The sequence below is a fragment of the Bison bison genome, unplaced genomic scaffold (genome assembly GCF_000754665.1).
Source record: "Bison bison bison isolate TAMUID 2011002044 unplaced genomic scaffold, Bison_UMD1.0 scf7180017863325, whole genome shotgun sequence".
In the NCBI taxonomy this organism is placed as follows: domain Eukaryota; kingdom Metazoa; phylum Chordata; class Mammalia; order Artiodactyla; family Bovidae; genus Bison; species Bison bison.
Window position 1 is genome coordinate 1129626 of NW_011493897.1, and position 11648 is coordinate 1141273.

The 11648-nt window shown below is 44.6% G+C and overlaps 1 protein-coding gene across 2 annotated transcripts in view; it reads right to left on the bottom strand.

The window, feature by feature from the left end:
• Nucleotides 1-11648, bottom strand: part of PDZK1 (PDZ domain containing 1) — a 63546-nt gene that overhangs the window by 41509 nt on the left and 10389 nt on the right. The window contains exon 1 of one of the 2 annotated variants that reach the window (XM_010833249.1): nucleotides 4615-4713. The exons of the other annotated variant lie outside the window; for it this stretch is intronic. The gene's annotated coding sequence lies outside the window, so the exon portion shown is untranslated. Of the gene's footprint in view, nucleotides 1-4614; nucleotides 4714-11648 lie in introns of those variants that run through there. 2 annotated transcript variants of the gene reach the window in all.

Here is an 11648-nt window from a genome sequence, read left to right on the forward strand (position 1 = left end):
GAAACAAGAGTCACCCTTGGAGAAAGGATACTTTGTGCTGCTGACAAAACTGGTACCTGAAAATAGCCAAACTATCCTGAGGATTGACCAGAATGAGAGTGTCTCCCAAAGTAGGTATCTTGCTTTTCTACTGAATCTGCATTTCTGCCCCCTGGCTTTTTTCCCTATAACTTAAAGTCCTCTGGCCTCTCCCAGTCACTGCCTCAGGACAAATTGCCTGGTCTTTCTTTCACCATGTTAGTCTCTAAAAATAACACTTAAGAACCTAAAATCCACTACAGATTGTCATACTGAGAGAAGTCAGACAGAGAAGGAGAAATAGCATTTGACATTCCTTATATGTGGAATTCAAAAAGAAATGATACAAACAAACTTACTTACAAAACAGAGAACAAATTTTTGGTTGCAAGGAAGTGGGGAAGGATAAGGGGAAGGGATAGTTAGGGAGTTTGGGAAGGTTGTACACACACTGATATATTTAAAATGGATAATCAAAAAGGACGTACTGTATAGCACATGGAACTCTGCTCAATTTTAAGTGGCAGTCTGGATAGGAGGAGGGTTTAGGGGAGAATGGAAACATGTATATATATGGCTGAATCCCTTCGCTGTTCACCTGAAAATATCACAACATTGTTAATTGGTTATACTCCAATACAAAATAAAAACTTAAAAAAAAGAAAAAAAGAACCTAAAATTCCAAACTCCTTGATCAGGAAGGCTTTGAGGCACAACATAATCAAGCCCAACTTTATCCCCCTCTGCTCCTCAGTGTCACCTTTCAGCACACATGTAGTCACCCACACCCAGCCCGCCTTTTGCTCACCCCACATGCTGTGCCTGAAACACCTCCAGCCCCCACCCCCAATTATTTATTTATAGTAGGTCACATTTTTTTCCAAGTGGATGAATTAAAGACCTAACCATATTCAAGGCTCTGTTCAAATTTTAAAAGTGAAAGTGAAGTCGCTCAGTCGTGTCCGACTCTTTGCAATCCCATGGACTGCAGCCTATCATGCTCCTCCATCCGTGGGATTCTCCATGCAAGAATACTGGAGTGGGTTGCCATTTCCTTCTCCAGGAGATCTTCCCAACCCAGGGATTGAACCCGGGTCTCCCGCATTGCAGGCAGACACTTTACCATCTGAGCCACCAGAGAAGCTCAAATTATAGGTCATATACAAATCCTTGCCTGACCACTACAGTCTGAAGGAATCACTCCAGCCTCTAAATTTCAACTAGAAAAGAAAATGTTTGTTATTTTTATACACATTTATTGAGCTCCTACTAGGCTCCAAGCACCAGCCTAGGTTACATTTTATGAGTTCTCACTTAGTCCTAATGGTCTGCTTCACAAGAGAAAAGTCCCTGAAAATGTAAGCTGGTTTTCCATGGCTATTTGGATAAACAGCAGAATCTGGATTTAAACTCAGTTGAATCTGGGTTCCTCCCACCATCTGCCCAGCCTCCCAACCATGAGGGCTGTGTTAAGGAACCCAAGTAGTCAGACTGGGAGGAGGAAGGCATTCCAGGCAAAAGGAATAGCAGAGGCATGTTCACGAATCAGAGGGGTGGAGGCGGGGGTGCTTCTTTGGCAGCTCAGCAGTAAAGAGTCTGCCTGCCAATGCAGGAGATGCAAGTTCGATCCCCGGGCAGTGAAGATCCCCTGGAGGAGGAATAGGCAACCCACTCCAGTATTCTTGCCTAGGAAATCCTATGGACAGAGGAGCCTCGAGGGCTACAGTCCATAGGGTAGCAAAAAGAGTTGGACACGATGTAGTGACTAAGCAAGCACACATGTTCACGAATGGTGAATCTCGGACCACAGCTGCCGTGGAGCTGAGTAGGAGCTATCTTTCATATTTATCAAAACTCCTCTCCACTGCCTGGGTTCCTTCCTTCCTTGGGGTCATGCCCATCATAAAACTGTCTGATGATCATCAGAATAGTAGCGCTTAAGGTGCCAGAGGCACCATGTGCTTCTCCAGTCTCATTCTCGTAACGTTAGGAACTAGGTGCTATTACACCCATTTGACGGGTGAGGAGATAGGTGATTTCTTCATTTCCTCATGAGAGTAAGAACACATCTGTTCTGTAATTCAGGTTTCTAATACTTAATCATTTAGTGACGATGCTCACCAGGCAAAGAGATCATCATGAAGGGCCAAGGAAAGGAGATGCTGAACTCTTTAGGAAAATATGTCTAGTTCTAGCTCTGCCTTGTCACTGTCATCAAATTCCTGCAACAAATGTGAAAATCCTTTAACCAAGATGTCCAGAGACGTCCATTCCCATTCTATCAGACTTAAGGGCCTCCCAGGTGGCACTAGTGGTAAAGACCCCGCCTGCCAATTCAGGAGCCACAGGAGTCGCAGGTTCAATCCCTAGGTCAGGAAGATCCTCTGGAGGAGGGCATGGCAACTCAAAACAGTATTCTTGCCTGGAGAATCCCATGGGCAGAGGAGCCTGGCGGGCTACGGTCCATGGGTCACACAGAATTGGATACGACTAAAGTGACTTAGCACACACGCAGGCAAGGACCTTAAGTGCTTGAGAGAGTATCAGAGTTCTTCAGCCTCCTCCTTGATAAAAGCATTATCCAAACATACTGACTCTATTCTTATAGCTCTCTCCCTGCCACACTAACTTCCGTTTATCAGTGAAGCTAAGCATCTACTCTATGGCAGGTATTGTTCTAAGAGCAGGTAACACAAAGGTCAAGACCCCTGCTCTCTAGAGCTTAACATCTGCCAAAGGTGACAAAAAGTAGACAAGATGATTTCTGATGATAAAGGCTACAAATGATGAGATCTGGTGGTGAGGTGGAAGGAGGAAGCTGAATTTAAAAGCCATTCCTGGGAAGGTAACATTTCCATTCATGCCCAAATGACAAGCAGGAGCCAGCCTTCAAAGCTCCAGTATCTATCATATTTGGGGGGCTGAAAAGCACACCAGCAATCATCTAGTCTCAGCCCCTTACTGATAAATGAGTAAACAGAGACTCAATGAGATGATATGCAAATTCGTTGCACATTTTTAAGGACTTCCCTGTTGGCTCAGATGATAGAGTCTGCCTGCAATGCGTGACACCCGGGTTTGATCCCTGGGTTGGGAAGATCCCCTGGAGAAAGAAATGGAAACCCTCTCCAGTATTCTTGCCTGGAAAATCCCATGGACGGAGGAGCCTGGTGGGCTACAGTTCATGGGGTCGCAAAGAGTCACAACACTGAGTGACTAACACTTTCAACGAGATTAAAACACAAGATCTCCCAGCTGACAGCAAGGCTGCCCCACTGCTCCACGGGGCCTTTGGAGACACATATTTGAAATGTAAGCACATTTGTGGTTATGCTTGAACACATATTTCTAATTTTATTTTCAATACAGCCTTGGGGAAAAGATGAGAGCCTTTAATAGGCAATAAACTTTAGGCTCCAGTTGGCAAAGGGACTTGTCTAATGGCCTGTCACTAACAACTGAATCAAAGCCCAAGTTATTTGTATTCCAGTCCCATGTTCCTTCCCTGGGATGAGAAAGAGCTGTCTAACCAGTGGTCTATGAACGTAAAACATCATTACTAGCAACTTCATAGTTTATGGTGCAAAGAACAAACAAAAGAATCAAAGATAAGAACAATTTGCTTTGTCATAACACAGAGACTCAAAGTCCCTGAGTTATTTGCTGCAGGGAAGAACATGTGACTCCAGGTGACTAGACAACCATGGCCTGAGACAAAGAGCCCCTGTGCCTTTTGGAAATGGGACTGAGAGTTCATTTATGGGTGCAACATTGCAGGAACTGTAACTGAGGAGGTGTATGTTCCTGCAGAGCCAGCCCAGACCAGGAATCTCCTCTGCTGGGTAGCCCCGAGACGACAGTCACACTTAAGTCCCTTGACCACTTCCGCTTAGGATATAAGTTACTAAGTAGTGGCTCCCAGACGTCCCTTCCCACAAGAATCATCTGAAGGGATGTTGCAGAAGGAAAAAAAAAGATTTCTCGTGGCCTCACAAGATCCAAAGAACTAGACACTCCAGAGGGTAAGTCTGGGGATCTGTTTTAAAATTTGGTCAGCCTAAAAATCCACTGACTTTTCTTATTTCTCAGAGCTATAATGTGATAAAAAGCATTTTTATTTTCCAGTGAGAAAGTTGTTAGGTTGTATCTTTTAACAGCTGCTTCCAAAAGAAAATCTCTACTACCCAAAGCCCTTGAACAGTGGAAAGGTTCTGTGAGAGAAAGAATCTCCCTGGAAATCTGAAGTTTGTCGTCTCCCTCCCTCTGGCTACACATCAAACGCCCGTGCAACCCTGGGAAACCTTGCTCTGAGGGTCAGATTACCTATTCTCTTGTGAAGCAGACCCCAGACTGTGAGGGTCTGGCTGTCTCATGCACAGAGAAACTCAGAGTGTGGAGAACCCCAGAGTGTGGAGAACCCCTCACCCCCCAATCCCACCATCACCAAAGGGGCCTGCCTGGCTTCTTCCCCACCAGGCTCTCTTCTGCCCTGGACAGCCAGCTACTACATAGAAATGGAAAAAGAAAAAGAAAGAAGGGGGTCTCGGCCTAGGTGGTCAGGGCCCTCAGTCACGGGGACCCCGAGTCAGTTCTTACCTAGGTCCTGGAGAAAGAGGAGCCACTGGCCTCACCAGGCACTTCTCTCTCTGCTGGTGAGCTCTAGTTGGAACTCACTGGACTTTGAACAAAGGTTGATTTAAAAGCTGATATATTTAACAGGGATGTGTGGTCTGAGTTCAAATGACCTCTGTCCAGCTTGCTGTCAGCTGGCTGGGCTCTGAGCTGGGCAAACCTGGAAAACCCTCAGCAAACCCAAGGCTCGGGCCCACCTGCCTAGAGAGGGGCGCAGAATGGGAGGGGAGGCCAGCCAGGACGGAGGGGCCTTCCGCTCGCCTGAGTCACACCCAAGCAATACCCAAGCCTCAGAGCCACCACTGTCCCCCAGGCCAAGGGCAGTGCTGATCGCCAGCACCTGAGCACCCTGAGGTCTTCCTGGGGAGCAGTGCCTGTGCCACCTCACCCTTGGGAGGCCACAGGCCAAGAAGTCCCGGTAAAAGGAGCAAAGCTCCGTGTATGCCCATCCTGCCTCCTCTCCACCTGGCGTTCTTACTTTGCAGGCTCCCTAGAAGCTGAGCCAGTAAAGCCCCTGCTCTTATTTCCCAACTCCCTTGCTCTCCTCATACACTCTCTCCTCTCTTTTTCCTTTCTCTGTCTCACCTGAGGGTGCTTTGTTTCTCTTCTCCGACAACTGGTTTCCCCGTCCACGTTCAGAACCTCTCAGGCAAGCCCTGCTGGGCAGGTGGAGGCGCTTCCACAAGCTCCTGGGCCAGCGCCTGGGAAGCACAGTGGTGTCCTGAGCTCAGCCCCCAGCCCCGAGCACCTGATCCCTATCAGCAGCACCCACACAGGCAGACCCAGTGCTGGGCTTCTCACTGACCTGGATCCTCAGCCCACACTGGAAATCAGGGCAAGAGATTGCTCCCGGCAGTGAAGCAAAGAGAACCACAGGCTGAGGACAGGGTGGCCTCACCCTCCTCCACCTACGTTCCAAAAGCGCCTCTTGTCTCTGCTGGGCCTTGGCTGCTCTCGGGTGAAGGCATGGCAGGAGCCAGAGGGTAAATAAATGGTCAACAATGACAAACATCTGAGTAGCTAGTTCATATCAGGTCATCTCCACCTTCACATCTACCTGGGCCTCCTACATGTCTTCCAAAGTGGACAGTAGAAGGGGAAAGATCTGGATGTAAGATCAGAACACCTGGATTCAAATTCTGACTCCATCACTTACTGAGTGTTTGATCTAGAGGAATTTATTTATTTTGACTGCCCTGGGTCTTTGTTGCTGCAGTCAGACTTTCTCTAGTTGCAGTGATCAGGGGCTACTCTCTAGTTGCGATACATGGGCTTCTCATTGAGGTGGCTTCTCTTCTCTTGTTATGGAATTCAGGCTCTCGGGTGTGTGGACTTCAGTAGTTGTGGCACACAGGCTTAGTTGCCCTGCAGCATGTGGGATCTTCCTGGACTAGGGATTGAACCCATGTCCCCTGCATTAGCAGGTGGATTCTTAACCCCTGGACCACCAAGAAGCCTTGAGGAATTCATTTTTAACTCTGAGTCTCACTTACTTTCATCAGGTAAATGGTTGTTATAACATTGTTTTTAGAAGTTTTTTTATATTGAATCAAAACATCTCTCACTTCTGCCCAGGAGTCCTCACAGCTCCCTCTGAGCTACACACTAAGTGTACTCTATTCTGCATAGCAGCTCTTCAAATATTTGAAGGTTGATGTATTCCCCATGTGTGTTAGTCGCTCAGTCGTGTCCGTCTCTTTGTGACCCTATGGAATATAGTCCACCAGGCCCTCTGTCCATGGAATTCTCCAGGCAAGAACACTGGAGTGGGTTGCCATTTCTTTCTCCAGGGGATCTTCCCAACCTAGGGATTGAACCCTGGTCTCCTGAATTGCAGGCAGATTCTTTACCACTGAGCCACCAGGGAAGCTGTATCCCTCAGAAGCCTTCATTCCTCTGGGAGTCAGTGGCTCTCTTCATTCCTTCAGGTGGTCTGCCTTTGCCATGACTTCAATACTTCTTGCCCTGGATCCCAGCCTGTCAGCATCCCTCTTAAAATCAAAGGCCTAAAGGGGAAAGTTGGAAGTGAGGGAATTAGTTCTTTATCTCAAGTGTGGGTTTTGTCTACACTGACCAACCAAACTATACACCTACAAGTGGATGAATTGTGTTGCATTGAAATAATTCTTTAATTTTTAAAGTAGCCAAAGTCAGCAGAATTATTCTTGAAATTTCTAAAATAAAAAAAAAAAATTGGATGATTAAAAGAAAAGGCAGCTTCACAGTGCAGTTCACCCTCCGTCTGTATTCAGAGACTTCTCAGACTTACTCTTCACCCCAGGCCAGATGGGATAGATAACAATAGCCTGGAAACTGGAAATAGAAGAGGCCTTGATATACAGAGACACTATTGGTTCAAAGTTAAACAGAAATGAGCAGTTGTTTGTTTTAATGACAAAACTCTTCCCCACTGTTACATGGAACCAAATGCAATTTGCCCTCACTAAAATTTGGATTTTAAAAAATCTCATGGCAATAAGTGGCTGTGATCTGGTTAATGCAAAGCAGAGTAGGTCTTTTTGCTGATTATTTAAATCAGTTACTTAGAGCTAGACATTAAAGATAAGGGAAAATAACACTGTCTATTGTGTGTGCCTGGTAAGCCTTTATATCCATTATTCTGTTAACCCTCAGCATGATCTTACGAGACAATATCCCCATTTTACAGATAAGTGAAGTGAAGTCGCTTAGTCATGTCCAACTCTTTGCGATCCCATGGACTGTAGCCTACCAGGCTCTTCTGTCCATGGAATTCTCCAGGCAAGAATACTGGAGTGGGTTGCTATTTCCTTCTCCAGGGGATCTTCCTGACCCAGGGATCAAACCCAAGTCTCCTGTATCGCAGGCAGATGCTTTACCGTCTGAGCTACCAGGGAAGCCCCAGGATAAGCCCCTTATCTTATTTTACAGATAAGAAGCCTTTAAATCCATCTGGTTAATTATCCTATCAGATCTCCTGGCTCAGAAGGCTTACAGAGCCTGTCTGTCTCCTTAGGTAGAATTGTTTTTCCTTTACAATAAGGCCTCCCACTATCCAAGGAATGTGCTCTCCTTCCCTAGAGGTACTCAAGAAGAGGCTGATGATAACCTGTGTCATGTTACAGAAAGATGTCCTACATTGTTAGGGGATTGGAGTAGGTGATTTCTTGGGTTGCTTCCAACTCTAAGATTCTGTGAACCTAAGTGCTGTGAGTCCTGCCCATGAGGATGTAGTGGAGTCCTGCCCTGGTGTATATAGGGGCAAGAGTTATGAGCAAGGAATTTGGCATCAAATAGATGCTGAATTGAATCTTAAATCTGCTATTAACAGTTTTATATTTTTTATTGTGAGCTTAAATTTGCCTGGGCTTTATCTATGGAACACCTGGCAGCTCGGGTGGAGGGTTTTCTGTTTTGTTTTTGTCAAGCAGATCTTCTCCATACACATAGAATGGTAAAGAAAGACACGAAAAACCTTGGGTCAATTTATGTTGGTTACTTGCTGTAGTGCTTCTGCTGCTGCTGCTGCTAAGTCGCTTCAGTCATGTCTGACTCTGTGCGACCCCATAGACGGCAGCCCACCAGGCTCCCCCGTCCCTGGGATTCTCCAGGCAAGAACACTGGAGTGGGTTGCCATTTCTAGATCATGCAAAAAATGAATGTCAGTTACAGCACCAGCACCTCCTGAAAGCAGATCCATGGTCAGGAACTTGCAAGAGAAGATTCTTTTTCTTCTCAGAGTCCAGGCCAAGACAGGTGGTTTCCTTCTTATTCCTGATCCACTTTACCCTGTTCTGTTTTTTCCATAAACCTATCTCCTTTTATCATGTTTATATAATGTTTATGAATTATATTCTGTCTCTTCCTCACCAGAATATTATCTCCCCAGGGATAGAGATTTGTAATTGTTTTGTCACTGTATTCCAAGAGCCTAGTTTGTAATATAAGCCTATATTATATTAGGCTTAGAATATAAGCCTAGCTTATAACAAGCTTTCCAAAAATGAATGAGTGAGTGGATGAATGAATCTCCTTTTGCCAACAGGATTGGTTTTTACCCCACCCTTTCACTGAGATTGTAGCCTTCTGAGATTCTGGGCTCCATGCAGGGTCTCAGTTCCTAGGTCTTAACTCCTGTCCCAAAGTGACCCTGGGAAAATAGACTACTTGGTTATTGGTTTTTAGCTTTCTCCTCACTTTCTTTCACTTCACTTTCTCTTCACTTCTGTACCTTAGCAATTTCTTTCCTTTTTTCCAAGTTCAACTATCTAGTTGAAAACATTTTTTTTTAATATATATTTTACCCAGTATTTCCATGAACTTTGTAGAGAAAGGGATTTCAGGTTTTCTAGTCTGCCATGTTTCCAGAAATGATTCTATCACTTAGCATTACTTTGCCTCTCAAAACGTCAGCTTTAGACAATGCTGCAAACATACAATAATCAAAACAGTGTGGTATTGGCACAAAAACAGGTATATGGATCAAAGGAACAGCCTAGAGAGCCCAGAAATAACCCACACACTGATGGTCAATTAGTCTTTAACAAAAGAGACAAGACTATACAATGGAGAAAAGACAGTCTGTTCAGCAAGTGGTGTTTGGAAAGCCAGGCAGCTGAATCAATGAAGTTAGAATACTTCTTCACACCATACACAAAAATAAACTCAAAATGGCTTAAAGACTGAAATATAAGATATGATATCATAAAACTCCTAGAAGACAACACAGACAAAATATTCTTGGACATAAATCATAGCAATGTTTTCTCAGGTCAGTCTCCCAAGGCAAAAGAAATAAAAATAAACAAATAGGACCTAATCAAACTTATAAACTTTTGCACAGCAAAGGAAACCATAAACAAAGTAAAAAAACAACCTATGGGCTGGGAGAAAATAATTGCAAAGAATGCAAACAACAAGGGCTTAATCTTCAAAATATACAAACAGCTTATTTAGCTCAATAAAAAAAGGGGGAGGGCAAAAGACTTAAATAGACATTCCTCTAAAGAAGACATAAAGATAGCTAAAAAGTACATGAAAAAATGCTCAACATCACTAATTATTAGAGAAATACAAATCAAAACTACAATGAGGTTTCACCTCATACTAATCAGAATGGCCATCATCAAAAAGTCTGCAAATGATAAAAGCTGAAGAGGGTGTGGAGAATAGGGAACCCTGCTACATTGTTGGGAGGAATGTAAATTGGCATAGCCACTATGGAGAACATTATGAGGGTTCCTTGAAAAACTAAAAATAGAACTTCCCTGGTACTCCAGTGGTTAGGAATCTGCCTGCCAATGCAGGGGACATGGGTTTGATCTCTGGTCCAGGAAGATTCCACATGCCACCGGGCAAATAAGTCCATGCTGTAGAGCCCATGTGCCACAACCACGGAGGCCCATACTCTGCAACAAGAGAAGCCACCACAGTGAGAAACCCACACACCACAATCAGCAAGTAGCTACCTTTCGCCACAACTAGGGAAAAGTTACAAGCAACAACAAGGACTCAGTGCTGTCAGAAAGAAACTGAAAATATAGTTATCATATGATCCAGCAATCCCACTCTTGGGCACTGACTCCAGAAAAGACTGCTGCTGCTGCTAAGTCGCTTCAGTTGTGTCCGACTCTGTGTGACCCCATAGACAGCAGTCCACCAGGCTCCCCCGTCACGGGGATTCTCCAGGCAAGAACACTGGAGTGGGTTGCCATGTCCTTCTCCAATGCATGAAAGGGAAAAGTGAAAGTGAAGTCGTTCAGTCGTGCCCGACTCTTTGCGACCCCATGGACTGCAGCCCACCAGGCTCCTCCGTCTGTGGGATTTTTCCAGGCAAAAGTACTGGAGTGGAGTACCATTGCCTTCTGCCCAGAAAAGACAAAAAACCCCTAATTAAAAAATATACATATACCTCCTCCCCCCTAAAGATACATATACCCCAATATTCACAGCAGCACTACTTAAAATAGCCAAGACATGAAAGAAACCTAAATATCCATCAACAGATGAATGGATAAAGATGTAGTCCATATATCCAATAGAATATTACTCAGTCATAAAGTAAAAATGAAATAATGCCACGTGCAGCAACAAGGATGGACCTAGAGATTATCATACTAAGTGAAGTAAGTCAGACAAAGACAAATACCGTATATGACTTGTATATGAAATCTAAAAAAAAATGATGCAGATGAAATTTTTTAAAAAACAGAAACAGACCCACAGACATAGAAAACAAACTTATAGTTACCAAAAGGGAAAGAGGGAAAGGATAAATTAAGAGGTTGGGAGTTCAGTTCAGTTCAGTTGCTCAGTCGTGTCCGACTCTTTGCGACCCCATGAATTGCAGCACGCCAGGCCTCCCTATCCATCACCAGTTCCCGGAGTTCACCCAAACTCATGTCCATCAAGTCAGTGATGCCATCCAGCCATCTCATCCTCTGTCGTCCCCTTCTCCTCTTGTCCCCAATCCCTCCCAGCCTCAGAGTTTTTCCAATGAGTCAACTCTTCACATGAGGTGGCCAGAGTACTGGAGTTTCAGCTTTAGCATCAGTCCTTCCAAAGAACACCCAGGACTGATCTCCTTTAGGATGGACTGGTTGGATCTCCTTGCAGTCCAAGGGACTCTCAAGAGTCTTCTCCAACACTACAGTTCAAAAACATCAATTCTTCGGCACTCAGCTTTCTTCACAGTTCAACTTTCACATCCATACATGACCACTGGAAAAACCATAGCCTTGACTAGATAGACCTTTGTTGGCAAAGTAATGTCTCTGCTTTTCAATATGCTATCTAGGTTGGTCATAACTTTCCTTCCAAGGAGTGTCTTTTAATTTCATGGCTGCAGTCACCATCTACAGTGATTTTTGAGCCCCCAAAATAAAGTCTGACACTGTTTCCACTGTTTCCCCATCTATTTGCCATGAAGTGATTGGACCAGATGCCATGATCTTAGTTTTCTGAATGTTGAGCTTTAAGCCAACTTTTTCACTCTCCTCTTTCACTTTCATCAAGAGGCT